This window comes from Diospyros lotus, chromosome 5 (genome assembly GCF_014633365.1).
Source record: "Diospyros lotus cultivar Yz01 chromosome 5, ASM1463336v1, whole genome shotgun sequence".
Lineage (NCBI taxonomy): Eukaryota > Viridiplantae > Streptophyta > Magnoliopsida > Ericales > Ebenaceae > Diospyros > Diospyros lotus.
In genome coordinates, this window is record NC_068342.1 from 26,801,591 (window position 1) to 26,828,634 (window position 27,044).

Sequence of the window (27,044 nt, forward strand, 5' to 3'; positions counted from 1 at the left end):
TAGGTTATCCAAACTGACTTAAAGTTATAACAGCCAAAAACACAACAGAAACTTGGGAACAAAGGAGACTACAAAATCACTGTCATCCTTGCAAAAATTGCAAGGATAGTGGCTCACATGTTCAAAATTATCTTCTATCATAGAACTAAGTTGCCATTAGTTATTCTAAAACATTGCTATAGAGGGATTATACTTGTTTAGATCTTGCTTTGTGAAGGCTAGCAATCAACTAAAGCATATATCAATATTGAGTTTGTCACCAATGTCTTATGCAAGGTGTGGCAACTGATATATGTGCCTAAATTTATTTTCAACGTTATGTATGCATAATTTACACAGTATCCTTTATAATATACCCCTTAAGGTAATATTTAACTCTTATTTATCTCGCATTGATTAACGGAATTTTGTAACCCCAACCTCGTCAAATATATGCCAAACCAAAACAAAAAGGGATAAGAAGAAAACAACATATCAAACCTCCATTCCACAGTAATCGGATAAAGAAAAAGACAACAGTAGAACAAAAAAATATTACCTTAAAAAAAAGGAATGGTTAAATCAAAGTGTTTGGCGGCGACCAAGAATCTCAAGTTCGAAAGAAACAGAGCACATCTATACAATTTCATTGAGCCACAAAATCACAATTTCCCACCAACCAAGATGAAAAATTGTGGGGCAGCAAGAATCTCAATTAATTAAATAAAAAGAAAGAAAAACAAAAATAGTTATGGGTGACTCTGAGTTCTTAAATAAAAGGACAGCATATTATACTTTCTCCAAATTCAAAAAACTCAAGAGGATAACATCTGTCAATGCCATTTAGAAAAAAAAAAATCCACAACGAAATCAGAACAACATTCTATAAAGAACAAATGTTCTAGAAACTTTACAATCCTAAACGAAATATTTAAGAGGCACAATCCAACACCCATATCGGTTCCTCCAACAATGCCATAATTTTAGGTGACAAGGCACAGACTAAACATGCCTATCTCCCCAACAATAAAACCTGTTCATATAATAACCCCAGTATAAACTCCATGTACTTCAAACATATGCAATTCAACAATGGTACTTAAGATTCCTATAAAACCAAACCATATTTAACCTCAAATAGTTTATCCAAACTGACTTAAAATTATAACAGCCAAAAGCACAACAAAAACTTCCGAACAAAGCAGACTACATAATCAATGCCATCCTCGTGAAAATTGCAAGGATTGTAGCATACATGGTCAAAATTATCTCCTATCATAGAACTAGGTTCCCATCAGTTATTATGAAACATTGTTATAGACATATTATACTTAGTTAGATCTTGCTTTGTGACGGCTAGCAATTAACTAAAACATATATCAATATTGAGTTCGTTACCACTTGTCTTATGCAAGGTGTGGCAACTAATATATGTGCCTCAATTTATTTTCAACGATAAGCATGCATAATTTGAACGATACCCTTTATAACATACCCCTTAAAACAATATTTAAATGTTATTTACCTTGCATTGATTAATGGAATTTTGTCACCCCAACCTCATCAAATATATGCCAAACCAAAATAGTAAGGAATAAGAACAAAACAACATATCAAACCTCTATTCCACAGCAATAGGATAAAGAAAAAGATAACAGTAGAACAAAATATTACCTTCAAAAAAAGGAATGGCTAAGTCAAGGTGTTTGGCAGTGACAGAATCTCAAATTCGAAAGAAACAGAGCACATCTATACAATTTCATTGAACCACAAAATAACAATTTCCCACTAACCAAAATAAAAAATTATGGGGCAAGAAGAATCGTAATTAATTAAATAAAAGGAAAGCAAAAGAAAAATAGTTATGGGTGAATCTGAGTTCTTAAATAAAGCATAGCATATTATAGTTTCTGCAAGTTCAAAAAACTCAGGAGGATAACATCTATCGGTGCCATTTAGAAAAACAAAATCCATTAAGGAATCAGAACAACATTCTATAAAGAATAAATGTTCTAGAAACTTTAGAATTCTGAAAGAAACACTTAAAGGCACAATCTAACACCCATATCGGTTCCTCCAAACAAGACACAGACTAAACATGCCTATCCCACGAATAATAACACCTGTTGAAAAAATAACCCTAGTATCAACTCCATCTACTTCAAACATATGCAATTAAACAATGGTACTTAATATTCCCATAAAACTAAACCATATTTAATTACAAACAGGTTATCCAAACTAACTTAAAGTTATAACAACCAAAAACACAATAGAAACTTGGGAACAAAGGAAACTACATAATCAGTGCCATCCTCGTGAAAATTGCCAGGATAGTACCTCACATCGTCAAAATTATCCCCTATCATAGAACTAAGTTCCCATCAGTTATTATGAAACATTGTTATAGACAGATTATACTTGGTTAGATCTTGCTTTGTGAAGGCTAGCAATCAACTAAAATATATATCAATATTGAGTTCATCACCAATGTCTTATGCAAGGTGTGGTAACTGATATATGTGCCTCAATTTATTTTCAATGATAAGTATGCATAATTTACACGGTAGCCCCTTATAATATACCACTTAAGGCAATATTTAACTGTTATTTATCTTGCATTGATTAATGGAATTTTGTAACCACATCCTCATCAAATATATGCCAAACTAAAACAGAAAGGAATAAGAAGAAAACAATATATGACCTCTATTCCACAACAATAGGATAAAGAAAAAGACAATAGTTGTAATACCCGGTATTACATGGTATTAAAAATAAATAAATTTGGATTACTTGGTCGGGACCTCGAGTGGTCCGGGAAGCCCAAGGGTCAATATCGAGAAATTAATTAATAAAATTTCTGAATTGGCGGCTGGGAGTGCCTCGGGACTTAGATGTCAAGGGAAGAGGGCAAGAGATTGATGAGCGTCTCGAGATGAGATTAATGACGCTGGAAGCAGTTCGATTGGGAATAATTTTCGAAATAAATTCTGTATAAGCCCGAGTGGGTGCCAATACCGAATAGTCAGAGGGGACCTCCTGGAAGTTGACGAGACCCTAGGGGTGGTTCGGTTTTTTGATTAAGGCAACCCTTAAGTGTTTTCGGGTCAAATAAAGGTCCCATGTAGGCGTAGGGATGAAATCGGTATTTTTGAGTAAATGCTGGTTATTAATTTTTGAAGAAATAGAGTTGGGAGTGGCTTGATGATAATTAATTTAAGCCTTAGAGGGTCTAAGTGCTATTATTGAAATCCCAAGTGTAATTAAATTTCCTTAATTATAATTATGGAAATTTAGAGGGATTAAATAGTAATTTGTGTGTTTATATATATGTATATATATGTATGTGATTACGTGAGTGCTGGGAAGATTTCAAATTCAAAATTTAAAACAGAGAGGGAGATTGAGAGAGAAGAGCCGAGAGTGAGCTCGAGAGAGTGAGATCGCGAGAGTGTGAGAGTGAGCTCGAGAGAGAGAAAGTGTGAGAGCATTGCGGGAGAGAGAGAGAATGCTGAGAGAGCCGGATGGCCGATCGGCCATGGCCGACGAAGAAGAGCTGCAGCAGCAGCGGTCCAAGTATGGCGCGCGGAGAAGCAGTGGCGGAGGCAACCTGAGGGGTCGCGACGGGGCCGTTTTAGGCTGGCTGGTGGCTTGCGGTAGCTGATGGCTGGCCGGTTTAAGGGCGGCCATGGTTGTTGTGACTGAAACAGCCGCGACCAATGGCAGTTGAACAGCAACGGTGTGTGTGCAAACTGCTGGGGGGAGGCCGCCGTGCTCGGCGAAGCTGGCAATGTGGGCTGGCGATGGCAGTAGGGCCGAGGACCATGGCTGCTAGTGCGCAGCCGTGTGCAGTTGAAGAAGAAGAAGCAAGTGAGGAAGAAGAATGAACAGTGTTGCGTGCAGGAGAAAGAAACAGGGGATAAGAAAATAAAGAGAAAAGAAAAAGAAAAATAGAAAAGAAAAGAAAAAATTTGGAAAAATGGGAAAAAAATAGGAGAAAATTCCCAAAAATTCCAAAAAGGTTCTAGAAATTATTTCAAGGCTCGTGGAGCATACTGGAAGCTCGAGAAAGAGATTTTGGGCGCAAGTGGCGGCTCAGGAGCCAACGCCGGTGTGGGCGTTTGATTGGTCTTCTTCTCCAGATTAATCGAGGTATTTAATTCAATTATGTTCTAGTTATTTTCATTATGTGAGATAATGAATTGTGTAGTACTGGTTGGATTGAACCCTCGGATAGGGTTGATTGGAAATTTTTAAACGGCTGATGTATGCCGTGGTTGGTTGTTTGGAGTTAGTGTTGATGGTGATTTTGCGATGTGTGGCAAAATTGAGGGCATTGGGTTAATCCCGAATTTTAATGGAGTTGGGTTTTGTGTGTTTGCCTCTAGGTTCGACCGGGAAGGCGGTAATCCTAGAAGAGCTCGGAGTTCGGGCTAGCGTTCTCACCGAGACAGAGATGAGGCTTCGAGCCAGGTAAGGGACGGCCCCATGTGGAGGTGACCTTGCAAGTTGGTAAATGTGTTTGATAATGTTTTTATGTTGCATTGGCATGTAGTGGTTATATCTTGTGTGATGCAAGCTCTAGTGGACCTGTGGCCATAAGGAGGACTAGTGGTGGGGGCTGATAGGTTGATGCCTCAAACCTTAGTGGGTTGTGAGGATGTGTGAGCCTAGCCTCATTTGCATGCATTTGGCATACATAAACATGATTATACTCATATTTACATGCATTGCACCCTTACTGAGTCTTTATGACTCATGAGGTTTTACCTCATGTGTAGATATTGCAAGTCCAGAAGCAAGCAGGGATGGCGCCGGGAGGCTGTTGTGGTAATTAAATTTGTTGCCCGAGATGTGTTGTTGTGTATTCCCTTGTAAACTTTTATACGTATTCATGTAATTGAGTGTAAGCGATATTGAGCATTAGATGTATTTAATTGTTATAATCATCATAGTGTGATAAATGATTGTGAAATGGTTCTTTGGATATGGCTTAGTTGGCCAAGATGGGTTTTTGGACCAAGTAAAGATCAGCAAGGTACGTTCTCATAAATCCCCAATACTCAGCGAAGTGTTTGTATGCTAGCTTGTGCCTGGGTCACCTCTGGCTTGCTATGGGGCGAGCTGAAGAGAGGTGAAGCTCACTCGGGTTTCGGGTCTCAGTCCGCTGTGTCTTCTTGATTGAGTTAGGACCGATTCCTGAGTGGAGCGAAGGGAAGGACGAAGCCTAGTTCCCACCTAGGGCGTTTCTCTTGAAACATAGTCCAACCCTTCAGTTGTGGTTTGATAGGTGAGTAATCTGGTCGATTATTTACCAGTGGCACCCGTAAGTGGGAGCGGGTCGTTACAATAGTAGAACAAAATATTACCTTAAAAAAAGGAATAGTTAAATCAATGTCTTTGGTGGCTGCCAAGAATCTCAACTTCAAAAGAAACAGAGCACATCTGTACAATTTCATTGAGCCACAAAATCACAATTTCCCACTAACCAAAATGAAAAATTATGGGGCAGCAAGAATCGTAATTAATTAAATAAAAGGAAAGCAGAAGAAAAATAGTTATGGGTGAATCTTAGTTCTTAAATAAAACCATAGCATATTATAGTTTCTGCAAGTTCAAAAAACTCAGGAGGATAACATCTATCACTGCCATTTAGAAAAACAAAATCCACGACAGGATCAGAACAACATTCTATAAAGAATAAATGTTCTATAAACTTTAGAATCCTGAGAGAAATACTTAAGAGGCACAATCCAACACCAATATCGGTTCCTCCAACAATGGCATAAATTTAGGTGACAAGGCACAAACTAAACATGCCTATCCCACCAAGAATAACACATGTTCATATAATAACCCCAGTATCAACTCCATCTACTTCAAACATATGCAATTCAATAGTGTTACTTAAGATTCCTATAAAACAAAACCGTATTTAACCTCAGACAGGTTATCCAAATTGACTTAAAGTTATAACAGCCAAAAACACAACAGAAATTTTGCAACAAACGAGACTACATAATCAGTGCCAACCTCGTTAAAATTGCAAGGATAATACGTAACATGGTCAAAATTATCTCCTATCATAGAATTAAATTGCCATCAGTTATTATGAAACATTGTTATAGACAAATTATACTTGGTTAGATCTTGCTTTGTGAAGGCTAGCAATCAACTAAAACATATATCAATATTGAGTTCGTCACCAATGTCATATGCACGGTGTGGCAACTAATATATGTGCCTCAATTTATTTTCAACATTGCGTATGCATAATTTACATGGTACCCCTTATAATATACCCGTTAAGGCAATATTTAACTCTTATTTATCTCGCATTGATTAATTGAATTTTGTAACCCCAACCTCATTAAATATATGCCAAACCAAAACAAAAAAAGGAATAAGAAGAAAACAACATATCAAACCTCTATTTGACAGCAAGAGGATAAAGAAAAAGACAACAGTAGAATAAAAAAATATTACCTTCAAAAAAAGGAATGGTTAAATCAAGGTGTTTGGCAGCAGCAAAGAATCTCAAGTTCGAAAGAAAAAGAGCACATCTATACAATTTCATTGAGCTACAAAATCACAATTTCCCACTAACCAAGATGAAAAATTATGGGGCAGCAAGAATCACAATTAATTAAATAGAAGGAAAGTAAAAGAAAAATAGTTATGGGTGAATCTGAGTTCTTAAATAAAAAGACAGCATATTATACTTTCTGCAAATTAAAAAAACTCAGGAGGATAACATCTGTCAACGCCATTTAGAAAAACAAAATCCACATAGGAATCATAACAGCATTCTATAAAGAATAAATGCTAGAAACTTTAGAATCTTGAAAGAAATACTTAAGAGGCATAATCCAACACCCATATCGGTTCCTCTAACAATGGCAGAATTTTAGGTGACAAGGCACAGACTAAACATGCTTATCCCACCAATAACAATACCTCTTGACATAATAACACCGGTATTAATTCCAAGTACTTCAAACATATGCAATTCAATAGTGTTATGATTTCTATAAAACTAAATCATATTTAACTACAAACTAGTTATCTAAACACACTCAAAATTACAACAGCCAAAAACATAACAGAAATTCGAGAACAAATGAGACAACATAATCAGTGCCATTCTCGTGAAAATTGCAAGGATAGTAGCACACATGGTCAAAATTATCTCCTATCATAGAACAAAGTTATCATCAGTTATTATGAAATAATGCCATAGATAAATTATACTTGGTTAGATCTTGCATTGTGAAGGCTAGCAATCAACTAAAACATATATCAATATTCAGTTACTCACCAATGTCTTATTGAAGGTGTGGCTAGTAATATATGTGCCTCAATTTATTTTAAACAATAAGTATGTATAACCTACATGGTACCCCATATAATATAGCCCTTAAGGCAACATTTAACTGTTATTTATTTCTCATTTGTTAATGTAATTTTGTCACCCCAACCTCATCAAATATATACTAAACCAAAATTGTAATACCCAGTATTACATGGTGTTGAAAATAGATAATTTTTGGATTATTTTGTCAGGACCCCAAGTGGTCCGGAAAGCCCAATGGTCAATCTCGATAAATTAATTAATGAAATTGCCGAATTGACGGCTAGGAGTGCCTCGGGACTTGGATGTCCAAGGAAGAGGGCAAGAGATTGATGAGCGTCTCGAGATGAGATTAAGGACGCTGGAAGCGGTCCGACTGGAAATAATTTTTGGAAATAATTCTGTATAAACCCGAGTGGGTGCCAATACCGAATAGTCAGAGGGGACTTCCTAGTAGCTAAGGAGACCCTAGGGGTGGTTCAATTTTCTGAGTAAGGCAACCCTTAAGTATTTTCAGGTCGAATAAAGGTCCCGTGCAGGTGCAGGGATGAAATCGATATTCCCGAGTAAATGTCGACAATTACTTTTTGAGAAATTAAGTTATTGTGTGGCTTAAGAGTAATTAATTAAAGCATTGAAGGGTCCAAGTGCTATTTATAAAAATCCTCAAGTGTAATTAAATTTCTAAGTGGAATTAATATGATTAATGGGGGTTAATATGTAATTTATGTATTATATATATATATGTATATCAGGGTGTGCGTGTAAAAAGGGAGAGGAAGCTTCCTTGAAGCTTCCTCATGCGTGTCTCTGGAAATTTAAAAAAAAAAACAGAGAGCTCGTGTGAGGTGGAGAAATGGCCGAGAGATGGAAATGAGAGAGAGCAGGGCCGAGGCATCACGAGATCGGCCAAGAGAGATCGAGCGATTGAGAGAGTGATCGCGAGGGAGAGATGCAGAGATGGCCGATCGAGTGCAGCCATGGCCGACGTGCGAGGGAGGCGGCAGCGATTGGGAGGCTCACGTCAAGGCCTTACGATAGAGGCTGATGGTCGTGAGGAAGGCCAGCATTGCAACAGCAGCAGGGATCGGCGGTGCCAGCAGCTTCAAGAGGCTTTAGCCGTGACATTGGAAGCTCCAGCGGCCGTCAATGGCCGCTGGTTGTAATGGGCCTGGTCGCGCATAGGCAAGGCGCGCGATGGTGCTAGCCGCCAACGGCGGCCGATGTAGGGTTGGCGACGGTGGCGCGAGCAGTAGTGACGGTAGGCGGCAGGCGGCTGGAGGAGCTGGCGCAGGTCAGCCATGGTAGAAGAAGAAGACGAACGCGTGAAGAAGAAGAACAGTGGAGGTGAAGAAGAAAGGAGAAAAGAAAAGAAAAATAAAAGAAAAGAAAATAATAAAAAATGAGAAAATAAGGGGAAAATAGCTAGAAAATCTCCAAAAAATGGGAGAAAAGTCTGGAAAGTATTTTGGGGCTCGATGGGCGTGCCAGAAGCTCGGAAATGGGGTTTTGATCACAAGGCGGCCTCCCATGAGTCATTGTCGGGTTGGGCATTTTTTGAATTTGTCCTCCAGATTGGTTGAGGTAATTAATTAAATTTCTTTTCGAGTTAATTTCCCTTATTTGAGATACTGAATTGTGTAGTATTGATTGGATTGAACCCTCGGGTGGGGTTGTTTGGAAATTATTAAACAGCTGATGTATGCCGTGGTTGGTTGTTTGGAGATAGTGTTGATGGTGATTTTGCGATGTGTGGGGAAATTGAGGGCATTGGGTTAATGCCAGATGTTAATGGGTTGGGTTTTTGTGTGTTTGCCTCTAGGTTCGACTGAGAAAGCAGTGATCCTAGAAGAGCTCGGAGTTCGGGCTGGCGTTCTTGCCGATGCAGAGATGAGGCTTCGAGCCAGGTAAGGGACGGCCCCATGTGGAGGTGGCCTTGCAAGTTGGTAAATATGTCTGATAATGTTTTTATGTTACATTGGCATGTAGTGGTTATATCTTATGCGATGCAAGATCTAGTGTACCGGTGGCCATATGGAGGACTAGTGTGGTAGGGGCTAATAGGTTGATGCCTCAAACCTTAGTGGGTTGTGAGGATGAGTGGACCTAGCCTCATTTGCATGCATTTGGCATACATAAACATGATTAGATTCATGTTTACATGCATTGCACCCTTATTGAGTCTTTATGACTCATGAGGTTTTACCTCATGTATAGATGATGCAAGTTCTGATGCAAGCAAGGATAGCGCCGGGAGGCCATTGTGGCAACTAGCTGTGTTGCCCGAGTTATGTATTTTTAATATTGCTTGTATGTAGCCAGGGGGCGTGATGTATGTATACTCTTGTGAGTAAATGTCTGTGTTATTGAGCTTAAAGGTATTTAATTGTTGTAATCATCATAGTGTGATAGATGATTGTGAGATTACTTGTTGAATATGGCATAGTCGGTAAAGCCAAGTTTCGGACCGAGTCAAGATTAGCAAGGTATATTCTCTTAAATCCCCAATACTCAGCGAAGTGTTTGTATGCTAGCTTTATGCCTGGGTCACCTCTGGCTTGCTATGGGGTGAGCTGAAGAGAGGTGAAGCTCACTCGGGTTTCGGGTCTTGGTCCGCTGAATTTTTCTTATTTGAGTTGGGACCGATTCCTGAGTGGAGTGAAGGGAATGACGAAGCCTAGTTCCCACCTAGGGCGTTTCCTGTTGAAACATAGTCCAACCCTTCAGTTGTGGTTTGTCGGGTGAGTAATTCTGTCGATTATTTACCGGTGGCGCCTGTAAGTGGAAGCGGGTCATTACAATTGGTATCAGAGCATGGCTAGCTATATAAGTGAGGAAAGCTAGCGTGTTTAAGTGTTAAGTATGGTCAGTTAAGTGATTAATGTGAGTAATTGCCAAAGTTTGGAATAGAGGATGTTTGGCATGATTTGAATGTAAATCGAAATGTCTTAACTGTTGAGTTGGGGTCGAGAACAATTGATTTGAAATTTTGAGATTTCAATGTAAGGTTGGTTCAATAACCTTAAAAGTTGGATATGTGAACCGAGAACCCTAAGGGATTGGGTCAAGTCATTGAGGTCTGCAATGGTATGTTTGGATATTCCTATTCTTGGGATGAGAAAATACCCTCGATTGAGATGATATACCTATGAGAGGTATACGGGTTGAGCAATGAGGAACCGAAAAACCTGAGTGTGGGTGTTGGTATCAAGAAAACTCGAATGTGGCATTTCGGGGATATGAAGTGTTTTAAGGACAGGAGCTCCTTGAAATTAAGGTGTTGAGGCTCGTGTGGGGACACGAAGCTGAAGCATGACTAATCCGATGGGGGATTAGTAGAGCGTCCTTTTGCCAGGATTGCCGAGCATGTTCGAGGGAATAGAGTTGTCCCTTGAAAGTGGTGCAGTAAGGCTTGTGCGCTTGAGATAGAGTGAGCTAAAGTGGAAGTTAGCTCAGGACCCAAGGAGATGAGATGTCAGTGAGGCTCTATGGAGAGTGTGCCTGTAAGGCATCTGTATGTCATGGCCAATGACGGCATGAAGTAAGTAGCATCCGGAAGGACTCTGAGGGGAGTCGGGATGCTAAATGTATGTGATGCGATGTGATCGTATTGTTATGATGATCCCAGAGGGGATGTGCCTAGGGTATGAGTAGACCCTAGTTGGTTTCATGATGAGTCGAGGTCTATCCTTGGGAATGATAGGCGTGTCGTAAGTCGACCCTAGTGGGTGTTTGCATGAGATGGAAGTCCCAAGTGAGTCGAGCTGGAATCTAAGGGAATCCAGATCTGGGATTGAGAAGTTGGGCATGCGTTGATATGCGTGTGAGAGCCATTGGGTTAGAAGTCCTAGTTGTGAAGGGCCAAAAGACCGTTCATGTGAGTGATGGATGAGGGGTCAATCAAAACTCTCATTATGACGCTAGGGGTCAGGTGGGACGCCTAAGGTTGGGAGATGAGAGGTGAATAGACCCTCATTATGATGCCTGGGGTCGTGATGACGTCTAAGGTCTCGAGACCCTTGATGGGAGACGTGTAGGTCACCCAATGAAGGGTATGAGTAGTGTGTGGGCCGAGGGTAGTGAATTGTGGCCACAGGATATCCATAGGCTATGCGCGCGATGGAAATGCCAACTTTGGATGCCGAGTGGGCAAGGGCATGGTGAGCAATGTGGAGGCCCTGAATTTTAAATTTCAAGTCATGGGAGCCTGAGTGAGGCATGTTGGAAGGCCAAGTTGGGCATCGTGACTGAATGCACTATGGGTGTGCAAGGAGAGACGAGAGGTCTCAATTTACCTGGAGGGTAATGGTAGGTGCTCGATGGTTATGGGTACCGGAGCTTGAGATAGGCTCAGCATGTTGGTTGTTGTTTGAGAGTCTCTTAAGCGATAAGAGATGTAGAGTCTTGAGGATCGAGACTCATGGTATGAGCTTGAGGTTATCAAGGCAAGGATAACCAACTAAGATGGTTTTGGTAAGACGGTGGCGGAACCATCATAGCTCGGGAAGGCTTTAAGTAACCTTGATGCTAAGGGTGCAAGGCTCGATGTGACGGATTTGATGCTATGGACCATGTGGCAGAGGACTAATGAGTTGGCTTGCGTTGAGGGCGAGTGGCCCATGGGCCTGAACAATTTAGTGAACTGCAGGTGACGGTCAGATCCCGAAGAGCTGGAGCAGCACCTTAGAAAAAATTTGGTCAGGTGAGACTGAGAATCTCCTGCTAGGGATAGGACATCTAGAGTAGTCCTAAGGAGAAAACGTGGAACGCGGTAATGATCCAATAGATTTTTGCCAAGTAAGAAGCCTGGTAAGAATAGTGGCTGCGAGCGTGGCGAGGTAGTCATGTCAAGTTCGATATCAGAGGAGTGACTGAAAGGCTAAAAATCACACTACGGAGTGCGAAACAAATCAGAGTGGGACCTGAGCCATGCTGTTGGAAACTGTTGTTGGGCCAGTGTAAGGGAGCCACACGGTAATAATGAGTGGGTGTTGACTCTCTGGAGCACACGGCAATACGATGGGGAACCAGTGTTGGGCCAGTATATGGGAGTGACACATGATTGGGTGTTGACTCTCTGAAGCACAAGGCGACACGATGATGGTGACTAGGTGTTGGCGCGCGCCTCAAGCACAGGGCAACATAGTGACTATGCAGATGGTCAGGGACTAAAGATCTATGAGATGTTTGAGAAAGAAACCTGTGAAAAAGAAACGGGTCCAGCATGGGAAAAATGCTACAGTTGATACCTACGGTTAACGGGTCTAATGCTAAGGACCACTGGATATAGATGGTTAGTTCACGGGAGGGACTGCAGCCCTCTATGTGGAGTAACCTGTCTACGGTGGAGACGATTAGACGTCGAAGACCTAGGGTATGCTGTAGGTTATGTCTGGGCCAGACCTAAATTTCCGTGAGGGTTGAAAAATCTTGGTAGTGTCTTTTGTTGTCTTGGTAGTAAGAAGGTTTGTGAATTGATTGAGTGATACCTGGTGATGTGAAAACAAGACGTGTAGCGATGCTTCTTGCTAAAGGATGCTAACGCAGTTGTGGTTAAATTTGATCGAAGTTGATCGGGTAAATTGAGATGAGAGACCCGTGTGACCTTGCAGTGATGCAAAAAGATGGGTCGATTGGTGGAGTCGGTGAATGACTCAAGAATGTTACGTAAGTGCCGTGGAGGGCGAGACTTACGAGATGAAAGCCAACCATGAGATGGGATCATCGAAGCATGCAAAAGTTTCAAGTAAAGGGATCTCTAATCTAGTAATGTGAGTGGTAGGCTGAACGCGTGGATAAGGCACGGTTCAAAATCTATAAAGGCTCGCAATTGCACATTCTAATGTTAGTCCTGATGTGTCAATGCGAAAATGAGGAAGTATCCTCATGTAGCACTGGATGGGTTTTCGGTTGATGACACAGGATCAGTTGCCAGGTGGTAGCACCTGATGGCACTGATGGGAGCGTGAGGCTCGAGGACTGTGATGTAAAGCCTTGTTGATTGATCGTGTACATAAAAGTTCAGTGAGTCCTGGTGGTTAGACCAGGTGAATCTTAAGAAAAAGATCCAAGGTGATAAAAGATGATTGGTCAGGGTAGAATTGTGCTGCTTGAAGGAGTGTTACTCCGTAGCGGGAGTTACGGGAGTTAAAGATGGTAGTGCTGAGATGTGGCTTGGAAAGAACTTGAGATGTTCTCCTAAGAAAGGTTGAGTATGGGGCCACAACACTAGATAAACCTCCTAAGGCACTACAACTCTAATAGGAGGGATCACCAGGGGAAAGCCAGCGTGATGGCAAGTGCCTGAGTAGGAAGATGAGTCCTATGGCATTGAGTGGAAGTGTGAGTTCCATAGGAGTGGCAGGGGTGATTTCCAGTGGGTGGACTTTAAATCGAAGTCATAGTTGATGATTGCAAGTGTAGTGTTTGGAGGAAGCATGTGTTGGTTGTAAGCCGGGTGATCCGGCTAGAGCTAATCGAGTCGATTAGATGGAAGATGAGGGAAAATTTAAGATGTCGCCAGCGGGTGACGAGAGGTCGAAAGAAGAGCTTATGGGACAGGATTGGATCCCAAGAATGGTGTTTAGGTGATGAAATCACCTGATAGTTGTGAGTGATACAGCTAGAGGGATGCCTGGGTATGGGGGCAATTGATGAGATTTAACCTCGTGGCTAAAGGTTAACGGTTGTAAAAGGAAATCAGCTAGTGGAGCCGATTGGTGACCGGCTGAGGGTAGCCAGTGGCGACCGAAGGCGTCGACCGGTGATATTGGCAGTGGCAAGTAGTGGCTGCCATGGTCGTGTGGCGTCGTGAAAGTAGTCAATCGGTGGCGTAAGTGGCTATGGAGTCGTGGTTGTGGCTGGATGTGGCGCCAAGCGATGGCAAGAGGTTATCCTAATCGATGACGGTGGCATTAAAGACAATGTGGTCGCTCACTAGGTGATGTGAGCCAGTTGAAGCAAAAGGTACAAGCAAAATTCGGAAGAAGCCAAAGTCTCTTAGGGAATTAGCTAGCTGTTATCAGCATAGCAAAGTGATATGAGGAAGGCAGCCTAAGAGTGGGGGCGTGCTGGTTGCGATGACCAGTAAGATTCAAGGAGCAATGAGTCTTTTGAGATGGCATGGTGGTGTCATCGTTGCTGTCAGGGAAAAGATGTTGTCAAGAAGATTAAAGGTAACCATTATGCATGGTTTAAATCAGGTGTTTATCGTAAATTGAGAATGAACCTGATTTTGGGATTGTCAAAAAGTTTCGTGCCTCAAGAGTAAGAGGCTTTGTTGAGAAATGGTGAGATTTGAAAAGTTCCAATGAAATTGAAGCTGGGCGAGTAAATTTGGCTAGAAGACTGCTACAAGAGTGGGGATGTAACCATGTTAGCTTGTTGTGGTATGGACCAAAGGCACGAGTCATCCTACTGGTGCAATGCAATAAGTGATTGTGCAGATGGTAATAAGCCAATCACTTATGCCACGCACCGTGGGTGATGACGAGGGCCGATTAATGGTTCTGTGACCTTAAGCGAAGTGGTAGGATCCTTGACTCGCGATAGGGTTTATTAGCCAAGGTAAGGCCTAGCATGGGGCATGATTGCGAAAGCTGAATTGGGTGAAGTATTAAATGGAGTTACTCAGTGAAGAGTTCCCTGGTATGTGTATGAGACCCCTACTAGCGTGTGATATTGGCTAGTAAGAAAGGCCTAAGTGTCTCTGTGTGCTTAATGTGAAGAACTCCTGGTTGGGAGAAGGTGGTGGCCCGAGCATGGTTAAGCTCGAGGCGAGAGTGTGATGAGCCGTGCATCGCCAGGCTCGAGGTGGACTCGGGTAGTGCACGTACGATCGAAATGTGTAAGTACCTGGCATGGTGTTGGGTATGTCGATTATACGTAATCGTATCGATAAATGAGGGTCGGCTGGTCAAGGTAGAAGACCATGTATGAAATGGTCGAAGTTTGCTGGGTGGGCCAAATGGTTGCTTCTCATGTAGTGCTAACATGGTTAATTAATCGGTAATGAGAGGTTGCCATAAGGATCGACTCAAACTCTACATGCTTGTAATAAATGGCAGTGTGCCATGATAAATGGGTGTCTGAGTGTCATGTGGGCACTAAAAGAAACATTGCGACTGATGATCATTGCTAAGACGTTGCTGGTTGGACTAGTGTAAAATCGTGGCCATGTGTGATTGGCAGTGGGAAACGTTGCCGTGTGTGATCGGCGTAAAATCGTGGTAGACTGATCAGTAATGCAATGTTAGTGAGAGTTGTTTCAGTTGATGCGAAAAAGGGGAAATGGGAAATAAACCTGTAAAGCGATGCTTCGAGGCAGAGAAAATTCATCTGGAGATGAATGTCGTTGCAGTAAGCATGACCAGCGACCAGTGGTGCGGTTTGGCGAGAGGCCAAAGCAGTGTTCGGTTGATAAATGTCCTCGAGAGGCGGAGGATCAAATGCTTAAGTGAATCCTTGAGATGGGAATAACCTCAGGTAAAGGCTGAGAAATGGTTTGGCTACGAAATTCTCGAGCATGGGAATTTGGCAGGTAGCCTGAGAATGTGATTGGCTTGGGCTGAAAAGTAAGGTAAAGTGAATTTCAAGGACGAAATTCTTTAAGGAGGGTGGAATGTAATACCCGGTATTATATGGTGTTGAAAATAAATAATTTTTGGATTATTTTGTCAGGACCCCGAGTGGTCCAGAAAGCCCAAACGTCAATCTCGATAAATTAATTAATGAAATTGCCGAATTAACGGCTAGGAGTGCCTCGGGACTTGGATGTCTAGGGAAGAGGGCAAGAGATTGATGAGCGTCTTGAGATGAGATTAAGGACGCTGGAAGCGATCCGATTGAAAATAATTTTCGAAAATAATTCTGTATAAGCCCGAGTGGGTGCCAATACCGAATAGTCGGAGGGGACCTCCTAGTAGCTGAGGGGACCCTAGGGGTGGTTTGATTTTTTGAGTAAGGCAACCCTTACGTATTTTCAGGTCGAATAAAGGTCCCGTGCAGGCGCAGGGATGAAATCGATATTCCCGAGTAAATGTTGACAATTACTTTTTGAGAAATTAAGTTATTGTGTGGCTTAAGAGTAATTAATTAAAGCATTGAAGGGTCCAAGTGCTATTTATAAAAATCCTCAAGTGTAATTAAATTCCTAAGTGGAATTAATATGATTAATGGGGGTTAATATGTAATTTATGTATTATATATATATATATGTATATCAATGTGTGCGTGTAAAAAGGGAGAGGAAGCTTCCTCATGTGTGTCTCTGGAAATTTAAAAAAAAAAACAGAGAGCTCGTGTGAGGTGGAGAAATGGTCGAGAGATGGAAATGAGAGAGAGCAGGGTCGAGGCATCACGAGATCGGCCGAGAGAGATCGAGCGATTGAGAGAGAGAGTGATCGCGAGGGAGAGATGCGGAGATGGCCGATCGAATGCAGCCATGGCCGACATGTGAGGGAGGCGGCAGCGATCGGGAGGCTTATGTCAAGGCCTTGCGATAGAGGCTGATGGCCGTGAGGAAGGCCAGCGTTGTAACAGCAGCAAGGATCGGCGGTGCCAGCAGCTTTAAGAGGCTTTAGCCACGACATTGGAAGCTCCAGCGGCCGTCAATGGCCGCTGGTTGTAGTGGGCCTGGTTGCGCATAGGCAAGGCGCGCGATGGTGCTAGCCGCCAACGGGGGCCGATGCAGGGTCGACGGCGGCGGCGGGAGCAGCAGCGACGGCAGGCGGCTGGAGGAGCTGGCACAAGTTGACCATGGTAGAAGAAGAAGACGGACGCATGAAGAAAAAGAATAGTGGAGGTGAAGAAGAAAGGAGAAAAGAGAAGAAAATAATGAAAAATGAGAAAATAAGGGGAAAATAGCTAGAAAATCCCAAAAAAATGGAGAAAAGTCTGGAAAGTATTTTGGGGCTCGATGGGCGTGCCAGAAGCTCGGAAATGGGGTTTTGAGCACAAGGTGGCCTCCCATGAGGCATTACTGGGTTGGGCATTTTTCAAATTTGTCCTCTAGATTGGTTAAGGTAATTAATTAATTTTTTTTTCGAGTTAATTACCCTTATTTGAGATACTGAATTGTGTAGTATTGATTGGATTGAACCCTCGGGTGAGGTTGTTTGAAAATTATTAAATGGCTGATGTATTCCGTGGTTGGTTGTTTGGAGATAGTGTTGATGGTGATTTTGCAATGTGTGGGGAAATTGAGGGCATTAGGTTAATGCCGGATGTTAATGGGTTGGGTTTTTATGTGTTTGCCTCTAGGTTCGACTGAGAAAGCAATGATCCTAGAAGAGCTCGGAGTTCGGGTTGGCGTTCTTGCCGAGGCAGAGATGAGGCTTCGAGCCAGGTAAGGGACGGCCCCATGTGGAGGTGGCCTTGCAAGTTGGTAAATATGTCTGATAATGTTTTTATGTTGCATTGACATGTAGTGGTTATATCTTATGCGATGCAAGATCTAGTGTACCTGTGGCCATATGGAGGACTAGTGTGGTGTACCTGTGAGATTGCTTGTTGAATGTGGCATAGTCGGTAAAGCCAAGTTTCGGACCGAGTCAAGATCAGCAAGGTATGTTCTCTTAAATCCCCAATACTCAGCGAAGTGTTTGTATGCTAGTTTTGTGCCTGGGTCACCTCTGGCTTGCTATGGGGTGAGCTGAAGAGAGGTGAAGCTCACTCAGGTTTCGGGTCTTGGTCCGCTGGATTTTTCTTATTTGAGTTGGAACCGATTCCTGAGTGGAGCGAAGGGAAGGACGAAGCCTAGTTCCCATGATAACACCACTATCAATTCCATGTACTTCAAACATCTACATTTCAATAGTGTTACTTAATATTCCTATAAAACCAAACCATATTTAACGACAAACAGGTTATCCAAACTGACTTAAAGTTATAACAACCAAAAACACAACAAAAACTTGAGAACAAAGGAGGCTACATAATCAGTGCCATCTTCGTGAAAATTGCTAGGATAGTAGCTCACATGGTCAAAATTATCTCCTATCATATAACTAAGTTGCCATCCGTTATTATGAAACATTGCTATAGACGAATTATACTTGGTTTGATATTGCTTTGTGAAGGCTAGCAATCAACTAAAGCATATATCAATATTGAGTTCTTCACCAATGTCTTATGCAAGGTGTGGGAACTGATATATGTGTCTCAATTTATTTTCAACAATAAGTATGTATAATTTACATGGTACCCTATATAATATACCTCTTAAGGCAATATTTAATTGTTATAACTATTAATCATAATGATACTAACAAAAATCCATCAATATTCAATAAAATAGAAGATTAGAAGTGACCGCCAATTTCAACAAGTCTTAATGAACCTCATGTGGAAGCATGATTAACTATTGAATGATCAAGACATAGCTAATCATCAGTAAGATGATTTAGAGTGTCCAAAAACCCCATAACCTCCAAGCATCAATAAAGAATTGCTTTCACTAAGACTAAGATGTGGGACATATGTCTCCAAGTCATGCAATCCAAGTGTTAGTAATAATAGTAGCGATGATAGCGATGAAACACCTGTGAACAGATCACATATGAGAAGTTATTGCCAAGTTCATATAGGCTCCCTAATGAACCTCAGGTGGGAAGCATGATTAACCATTAAATAATTAGGGTCCAGATAATAATCCAATAAGCAAGGATAATGAACTTCTGCTACTGTCTCTATCACCCTAAAAAAGAATGTGTATTTGTACAATAATGTCACATCTGTACAATTTCATTTAGCCACAAAATCACAATTTTTCGCTAACCAAAATGAAAAATTATGGGGACAGCAAGAATCGCAACTAATTAAATAAAAGAAAAGCAAAAGAAAAATAATTATGGGTGAATCTAAGTTCTTAAATAAAAGCATAACATATTAAAGTTTTTGCAAGTTCAAAATACTCGGGAGGATAACATCTATCAATGGCATTTAGAAAAACAAAATCCACGAGGGAATTAGAACAGCATTCTATAAAGAATAAATGTTCTAAAAACTTTAGAATTCTAAAAGAAATACCTAAAGAGGCACAATCCAACACCCATACCGGTTCCTCCAATAACGGCAATATTTTGTGACAAGGCACAAACTAAAAATGCATATCCCACTAATAATAACACCTGTTGATATAATAACACCAGTATCAATTTCATGTACTTCAAACATTTGCAATTTAACAGTGTTACTTAAGATTCCTATAAAACCAATAGACATAGATGCAAATCTCCTTTTCTCCCCCCAAGTCATGTGGTATCAAGTAGATTCCTTAATAATGGAACCATCTTATATATTATAGAAATACTACCAACTTAAAGGCTCATGACCTATCTAAATACCTATAATCAACTTTTCATGCATATCGTGTGTAACACCCGGTGTTACAGGTGTTAAAAGAATGAGAAAGAAAGTGAGAAAATTCCAAAAATGCCCTTGAGAAGGTGTTGGATCCTTGAGATTGAGGGTGCCCTATAAGAGGGGTATTTTAGTAATTTGGATAGAGAAATCTAATAAAGGGTATTTTGATAAATTAAACATAATTCCTATGTGGAATTAGATGTGTAAGTGAATAAAAATCCCAATTTGGAATTTATGTGAGATATATGGGATTAATAAATTCACAAAGAGTATTTGGGAAATTTGGAATTTAATTCCATAAAGGAAATTTAATATTGAAAATAGGGAAAATGGTGGATATTAAATTATTTGAGGAGAATAATTATATTTTCCCTAAGTTGTGAATTAATGTGGTAACGCCACTTGGAGAGATGAGATTAAACTTGAAAGCCAAGGTTAGTGTCATGTTGTGACACTTGGCATTTTGTGGTTCAAGTATAAATGGGAGATTTAATTAAATAAAAAAAAAGGATAATTGGTCTTTCAAGCATTTAATGAGAGACATTATGGTGTTGGATTAAAGAAAATCCAAATGAAATGGAAAAATAGTCACCATTAATGTTTGAAATTATGGTGAATTAAATAAATGGAATGGAAAATGGTCACCCATTAATGCTTGAAAATATGGTGATTTATATAAATGAAAAATGAGGGAATTATGTCTCTCAAGTGTGATGGATGTGAAATTAGTCTCATTAATTTAAATGGGAAAGAAATGGAAATTAGTCACTCATTTATGAGTGAAAATGGGAGGATTTATTTAAATGAGAAATAAATAGAAATCTCCAAGTGATCCAAGGGTTAGGATCAAGTCTTGAAAATGGTGAAATATATCCAATGGCTTGGATTAAGTCTTGAAAATGACATATAATTGTCTCATTAAAGTAAATGAGAAAGAAAAAGAAATGTCCAAGTGATCCAATGGTTATGCTTAAATCTTGAAAAGGCAAAATAATCCAATGGATGAGATTAATCAAGATGAAGAGCATGGATTGTGTTTTCTCCAAGAGAGGAAACTTGTTTATTTGAAATGAGTGGTGGAGATTTAATTCTCCTTAAGCACATGGATTGTGCTTTGAATGGATGGTGGAGATCCATTCTTGAAAATGGGAAAGGATAGTATAAAATGGCAAGTGTGGAAGACTTGTCTCCCTTTTGGCCATTTGTAGAGAGAATGAAAGAAAGAAGAAAGGGAGAAGATGAAAGAAATGAAGAAGAAAGGAAAGAATGGAGAAGAAATGAAGATCAAATCAAGGTATGTTCCATTCTTCTTCTTCTCTATTTGGTATTCTTGTATGCAAAGTGAGTGACAAGTTGGAATGTCATCTTAGATGGAAGAAGATGAAGATGGAAGCTCTCTTGAAATAAAGATTTAAATATTCAAGAATGAGGTAAGGGATGGCCCCATGTGGAGGAGGCCTTGCATTGCATTGTAAGTAGGTTGCATAAACTTTTATGTAATTCTTTGCATGCTTTATTTGTTCATGAGACCTATGGCCATGGGGTGGGAAAGAAATGGTGGGTTGATGACTCAAACCATGTTGGGCTGTGAGGATGGAATAACCTAATCATGCTTGCATGCATTTGCATTACATAGACTTGTTATGCTTGTATTTACTTTACATGTGCACCCTTACTGAGCTTTTGAGCTCATGAGGTTTGTTGAACCTCTTTGTAGGTGTTGAAAGCCTCAAGGGAAAGGTGAAATGGGAGGGAAATGGCTATATATTTTGGTTGAAATGTAAAATAAATTATGTTTCATTTTGGTTTCATGTGTATGAACCTCCACAAATAAGGTTAGATGTAATATTTTCCACTTTATTGTGTAAGCCTTGTAGAAGAAGAAGATGGATATTTTCTTGTAAGCTTTTGTGGCAAATTTGTGGATGGTTGATGTATGTTATGGAAACATCAAGAGCATGGTTTAAGCCTTGATTTTGGAGAAATAGAGGCTAAAAATTGAAGGAAAATGAAGTTTATTTATTCATTTTAATTTCTGGAAATTTTGGGTTAGGAGGCCCAAGAAGAAGAGAAAAAAAAAAAGAAAAAAAAAAGAATAGAAGTGAAGGAGCAGCCAGCGGCCAGCAGCTGCAGCAGGCAGCAAGGCGGCCGCGCCCGCAGCCAGCCGCGCTGGCGCGCGCGGCATGCCCGTGCGGCCAGCGACCAGCGGGGCCCCGTGCGGGCTAGCGGGCCCCGCCGGCCAATTGTTTTTAAAAAATTGGAAAAATTGGGGAATTTTGGGGCATTTCTTAATTGAATTTGGGCCCCAGAGGAATTTTCAAAATAAAGGGATTTTTCGGGCATTTTGGAGATTAATGCCGAAATTTTGAAAATTTGAAAATGATGAGTTTTCCTCCAAAATTGGTGATCCATCAATGGATTGGTTTAAATGGTGATTTTTGGAGCCCAGTAAAAATTCTTGGTCGGAAAAGAATTAAATTCAAATGAGAAAATAATGATTGGGCGTCTTCGTGAGATTTCTTTTAAACCAAACGCGGTGTGGTTTAAAGCCCAATTCTGCTAGTAAATCCTGGGGTTTTAAGGGAAGGGAAGGGAAGGACGAGCCTAGTTCCCACCTAGGGCGTTTCTTCTTGAAACATTGTCCGCCCTTCATCAAAAGACCGGGCAGGTGGACAATTCGGGTAATTGTTCACGAGTAACACCCGTAAGTGGGAGCGGGGCGTTACATCGTGCGCCCTAAAATTAAGGGTCCAAAGAGATATGACACTCAACACACCCTCATTGGATTTCATACTGAGTTCATGTACTAAAGATTTGATTGGTATGTAATTCAACATTAGACAAACTGGTCGAAACTACTAAATATTTATGCGTAGCTATAGTGAAGAAAATGTTATTTCCTAGTGTAAAAGGGCAGCATCATGGAAGAAGTGCAAATTAATATCTTCAACTTCCCCGTCAGGCTGCTGAAGGGAAGATTTATGCTCTTAAGGGTAGAGTCCAAACTTCAAAAGATAGGTATTCATGTAAAATGCTTCCAATGGAAGCAATCAGATGATTTCTTGCACCATTGTCCTAAGAAAACTTCCAAAATGATGCAGAAGGCATAGGTTGTTCAAACTTGCCAGCTTGAATCTCATCAAACATTGCATGACATCCTTCCATCTTCTCCATTCTTAACCTACACCCTTCAAACATCCTTGCAAAAGCATCAACCGCTTTATCCGATGCACCAAAAATTATCTCATTCAATATACATACAGCAGTGCTGGCCTATTACACAAATAGTCCTGATCTAGTCCTATTGTACCAAGCTTGCCATAGTCCTGATCTAGTCCTATTGTACCAAGCTTGCCAGCTTTCTTTGTCTTTCACTTGACTTCAACAACCAATTTCCTCAAGAAGCCAAGTGGAACGTCAATGACAATTGATAGGGACCCTTCACCGCTAGAATCTAGTCACAAGGAAGACAAAATAAAAAGAAAAAAGAAAAAACCAAGGTTAAGATTGGAGTAGAGAATAAAGACCTAAAAAAAATACCAATTGAGTTGTAAAATCCTGCTAACTTGCCAGTAAGGATAAATGATAAGTGTCTTTTATACACTTATTTTGTTCTATAAACTTAGCATTTATACATTCAATAAACATGATTTCTACTTGATTTGGTTCTATATATGCTTATATAGATGTGGAGCATGTGTTAAAGCGAATATGGAGCAAAAATAATGATTTTGCCATATGATGGGAGTGAAATGAAGCTTGGAGGCATGGTCGGGTATCGAATTAAAAGAAAGCAAAAGAGTATCGAGCAAAAAGTGGAAGATGATGAAGAAAGAAGCAAAAAGAAGAAGGCTGGCGGGCTTATAATGGTATGCATACCGCTGTAAGACCGCTGTAAGATTTAGTTGCTGGAGCTCACTGTCCTACAGGGGAATGCATACTGCTGTAGGACCACTTTAGGATTTGCTTTCTGGAGCTCATGGGTCTGCAGCAACAAACATACCACGGTATGACCGCAGTAAGGTTCAAAGCTTCGTTTTAAGCCCGTTTTAAACCCGTTTCAATCCAAATAAAAGAGAGATTGACTCCTTCAAGGTGTAGGACTTTGATAACCTAAAGTGAACTATATAAAGGTTCATTTAAGAAAGATTAATCACTTTTGGAAGGGAGGAGAAGACGACAAGTCGAGGCAAAAAGAGGAGATTTTCTTGAAGATCTTCGGTTTTTGGTTTTATTTTTCTGTTCTTTCTTCTTTACAACATCATGAACTCCGTTTTTATTACTCTTTCGTTGTTTGAAACTATGTTAGGCTAAGTACTTTATGGCTAGGGTGATTGATGAAACCTAGTTCAATGTTGGTTTAATTAAAAGTAGTTAGGTTTTATTTTATTCTTGTCTTTTGAGTTGATCGTTTGTTATGCACTAATTCCGTTTTAATGCTTGGCCGCCCTTAGAACGTGTTTGTGATTTATATTGCTTTTGAGAGATTCAATATAAATTAGCACTTGATAATAAACGACATAAGGTTCGATAATAGGTAGAGATGCCGTTATGCCTTGTGAAATCTTATTTTGATGATCATTGTGGATAAATGCATGTTTGTATATTTGCAGATTAATTAGAGATAATTAATCTCATATGTGAGCATAGATTCGATTGACCATCGAGAGAGGCTTTTGATTAACTTAGGATTATTGATTTTCATCTCAAAGCAAGAATTATGAAACCCGATCACTGAAAGATTTAACCATTTATAGAACTATGGTGGATTCATGAACCCTAGTGCATTAGATTGCTATATTTAAAACCTAAAGAGTTATTTTGTGTTTTCCTTTTGGTGAGTTAGTTTTAACTTATATAAAACTTCCATTGAGTATTCTTTTGATTGTGTGTGACTAATTAAAGTTAATAGTGGTTAAAGTAGGGATTAAAAGCTAATCCTCGTGGGAACGATACTTGATTCATCATTATATTACTTGTTGCGATTCCGTTCACTTGCGAGAAAGAAAAAAGAGAACAATAAACCAATGAACAAACCAAGGTGGCATGAGAGGAAGCTCATATTCCTTTCGCAGATTTACTGGCTAATGTAGTAACTTCTTGTTCTGAATATTAGGACAACTTGAGTTGTCATATGGAGTAGCATCTATGATTGACTCATCATCTTTGGTATACGAAATGCTAGCTCTCTTCTCAGTTAACGACTGTAGGTATCCAGTTGAGGACGGTCTTCCTGAAATAAGTCTGTCAAGAGAACTAGCAAAAACTGAATTCTGACTCAAGCAGAGGGCAAAAACATCCAAGAATCTAGCAGTTGTCACCTACACAATCCACATACAATATCAGCAAACATGATCATTACCAAGGCCAAGAAGTGGAAGAACAATTCTAACTAAGCTGATATGGTTAACGAAAAAAAATACAACATAAGTAATATCAAAGAAGGAACTTCGAACGACTCTCCAGTGTGCTTGTTTCCAGCTTCAAATAAATTATCTCCTTTAACAACAGAATATTCTGATAGAATCTGGTTGGAACCAAACCATTACTTCTTTGTAATGAATTCGTACATGCAATTGTGAACCTTGTCAGTAGTCATAAACCCACTCAATTACCTCCAAAGTCAAATGAAAGATCATTGAATATTATTAAGCAGGTTAAAGTTACGATATAGTCAATTCACCTCATATCAACAATAAATGGAGAAAATGCATATATTTCAAAAAGAAAAAGTGGGAGATAGGTGAACCAAAAAACCAAAGATAAGGACAAAAGTTCTAAAATAGCTAAGAAAGTGGTTTGTAGAACACACTCATGATAGTTGTAATAAAAACAGCAACAAGAGAGTAGACCATCCTTTTTTTTTTTTTTTGAAGGATAGATTATATGTTACATTAATGCATAAAAGCAAGGACACTAGAAGCAGGGATACAACAACCTTTCCTAACACAAACAACCTCAAGAAATCCTAAACTAGACAGAGAACGAGATACTGAAATCAGAACCCCCATGACATAATCGATACCGAGATGCATCAAGAAATCATCACACCTAGACAATGAAAAATAGCAAGGAGAGGCTGATGCCAAACCAGAATTTCACCTGAAGCTTGATTGCACTGAATATTCAAAAACAGGAACATGACATTGGAGACCCAATTCTTCCAAGTTCAACCACATTTTCCCATGGAAAGATAAAAAACAAACTGCTTCTCCTCAACTCAAACCACTCAAACTATCAAAGACAGCATGGAGACACTAAAGAAGACATGGGTTACTGTATCTCCAACCCCACCTTAAACTAACTTCAATAAATAAAGACCCAAAAATGCGATCAGGAGTAGAACTCATAAAAACAGAAGATCACCTGATACTTTCAATCTGCCCAAAGCAATCACACATCATTACCTGACCCCCTAACACCACGAGCCTTAAATTCTGGAAGCCAACTCACAAATTGCATACCAAATGCTGCTCTTACGATTTCATTGTCTTGTATGTCAATTTGAACAAATAAGCTATACCAGCATGCGAAAACCATCAACGAAAGCAATCAAAGTACAAAGAGAGAGAGAGAGAGAGAGAGAGAGAGAGTGAGAAAGAGAGGACCTGCCGAAATTGAACTCTCAAATCGCATTTTTGCTACTAAAATGGCTTATTGCCTAAACGTGTTTGCTATGTCTACAGAGATGGAGAATTCTCTCGTGACGATGGAATTGCCAAACCCTAGTTCTTACAGGTTCCGTACCGTTGGATATGTTGTGAAAACCTACCGAAAATAAGCTATACCAGCATGCGAAAACCATCAACGAAAGCAATCAAAGCACACAGAGAGAGAGAGAGAGAGGACCTACCGAAATCAGAGAAAGGCGAATTGCGAAAGGAGGAGCGGGAGGAGGAACGAGAATTGGAACCCCAAGCCATGCCTAGGGTTTTCCAAGTAGTCTTCGAAGGGTTTGTAGAGAGCCAATTGAAGCTACGCTTCGATCTAGAACCAGAGTTGGCAGAGCGAGTAGAGTTGAAGCTCATTGTCTTCTATGTCAATTTGAACAAATTGGGATTGGGATCGAGAGGAGATCCTCGAGGAGAATTTTCAACCGTTAGAGAGATAGAGAGAGAGAGGAAGGAAACTTGCTTGCGAAGATTGCGATTCGACGATTTGAATGTAGCGGCAACTGGGCAAAACAAACTGTGGACCCGTTTTATACTCATTTGGGGGGGGGGGGGGCACTCACCGCAACCGTCTCGCGCTTGCGATCCTATTTCTGGCTGCCTAGTAATGCATATAACGAGTCATTAGTTTTGAGGTTAAATTTATTTTTAATTGAATCATGCTAGATATACAACTA

General features: G+C 40.2%; 1 long non-coding RNA gene across 1 annotated transcript; it reads left to right on the forward strand.

Annotated features, from left to right (window-relative positions):
* The first annotated feature begins 8,126 nt into the window (after positions 1-8,126).
* On the forward strand, positions 8,127-21,885 carry LOC127801579 (uncharacterized). Its single transcript, XR_008023075.1, has 3 exons — positions 8,127-8,917; positions 9,156-9,240; positions 21,414-21,885. It is a non-coding gene; the product is annotated as an uncharacterized LOC127801579 (long non-coding RNA).
* Positions 21,886-27,044: the final 5,159 nt, after the last annotated feature.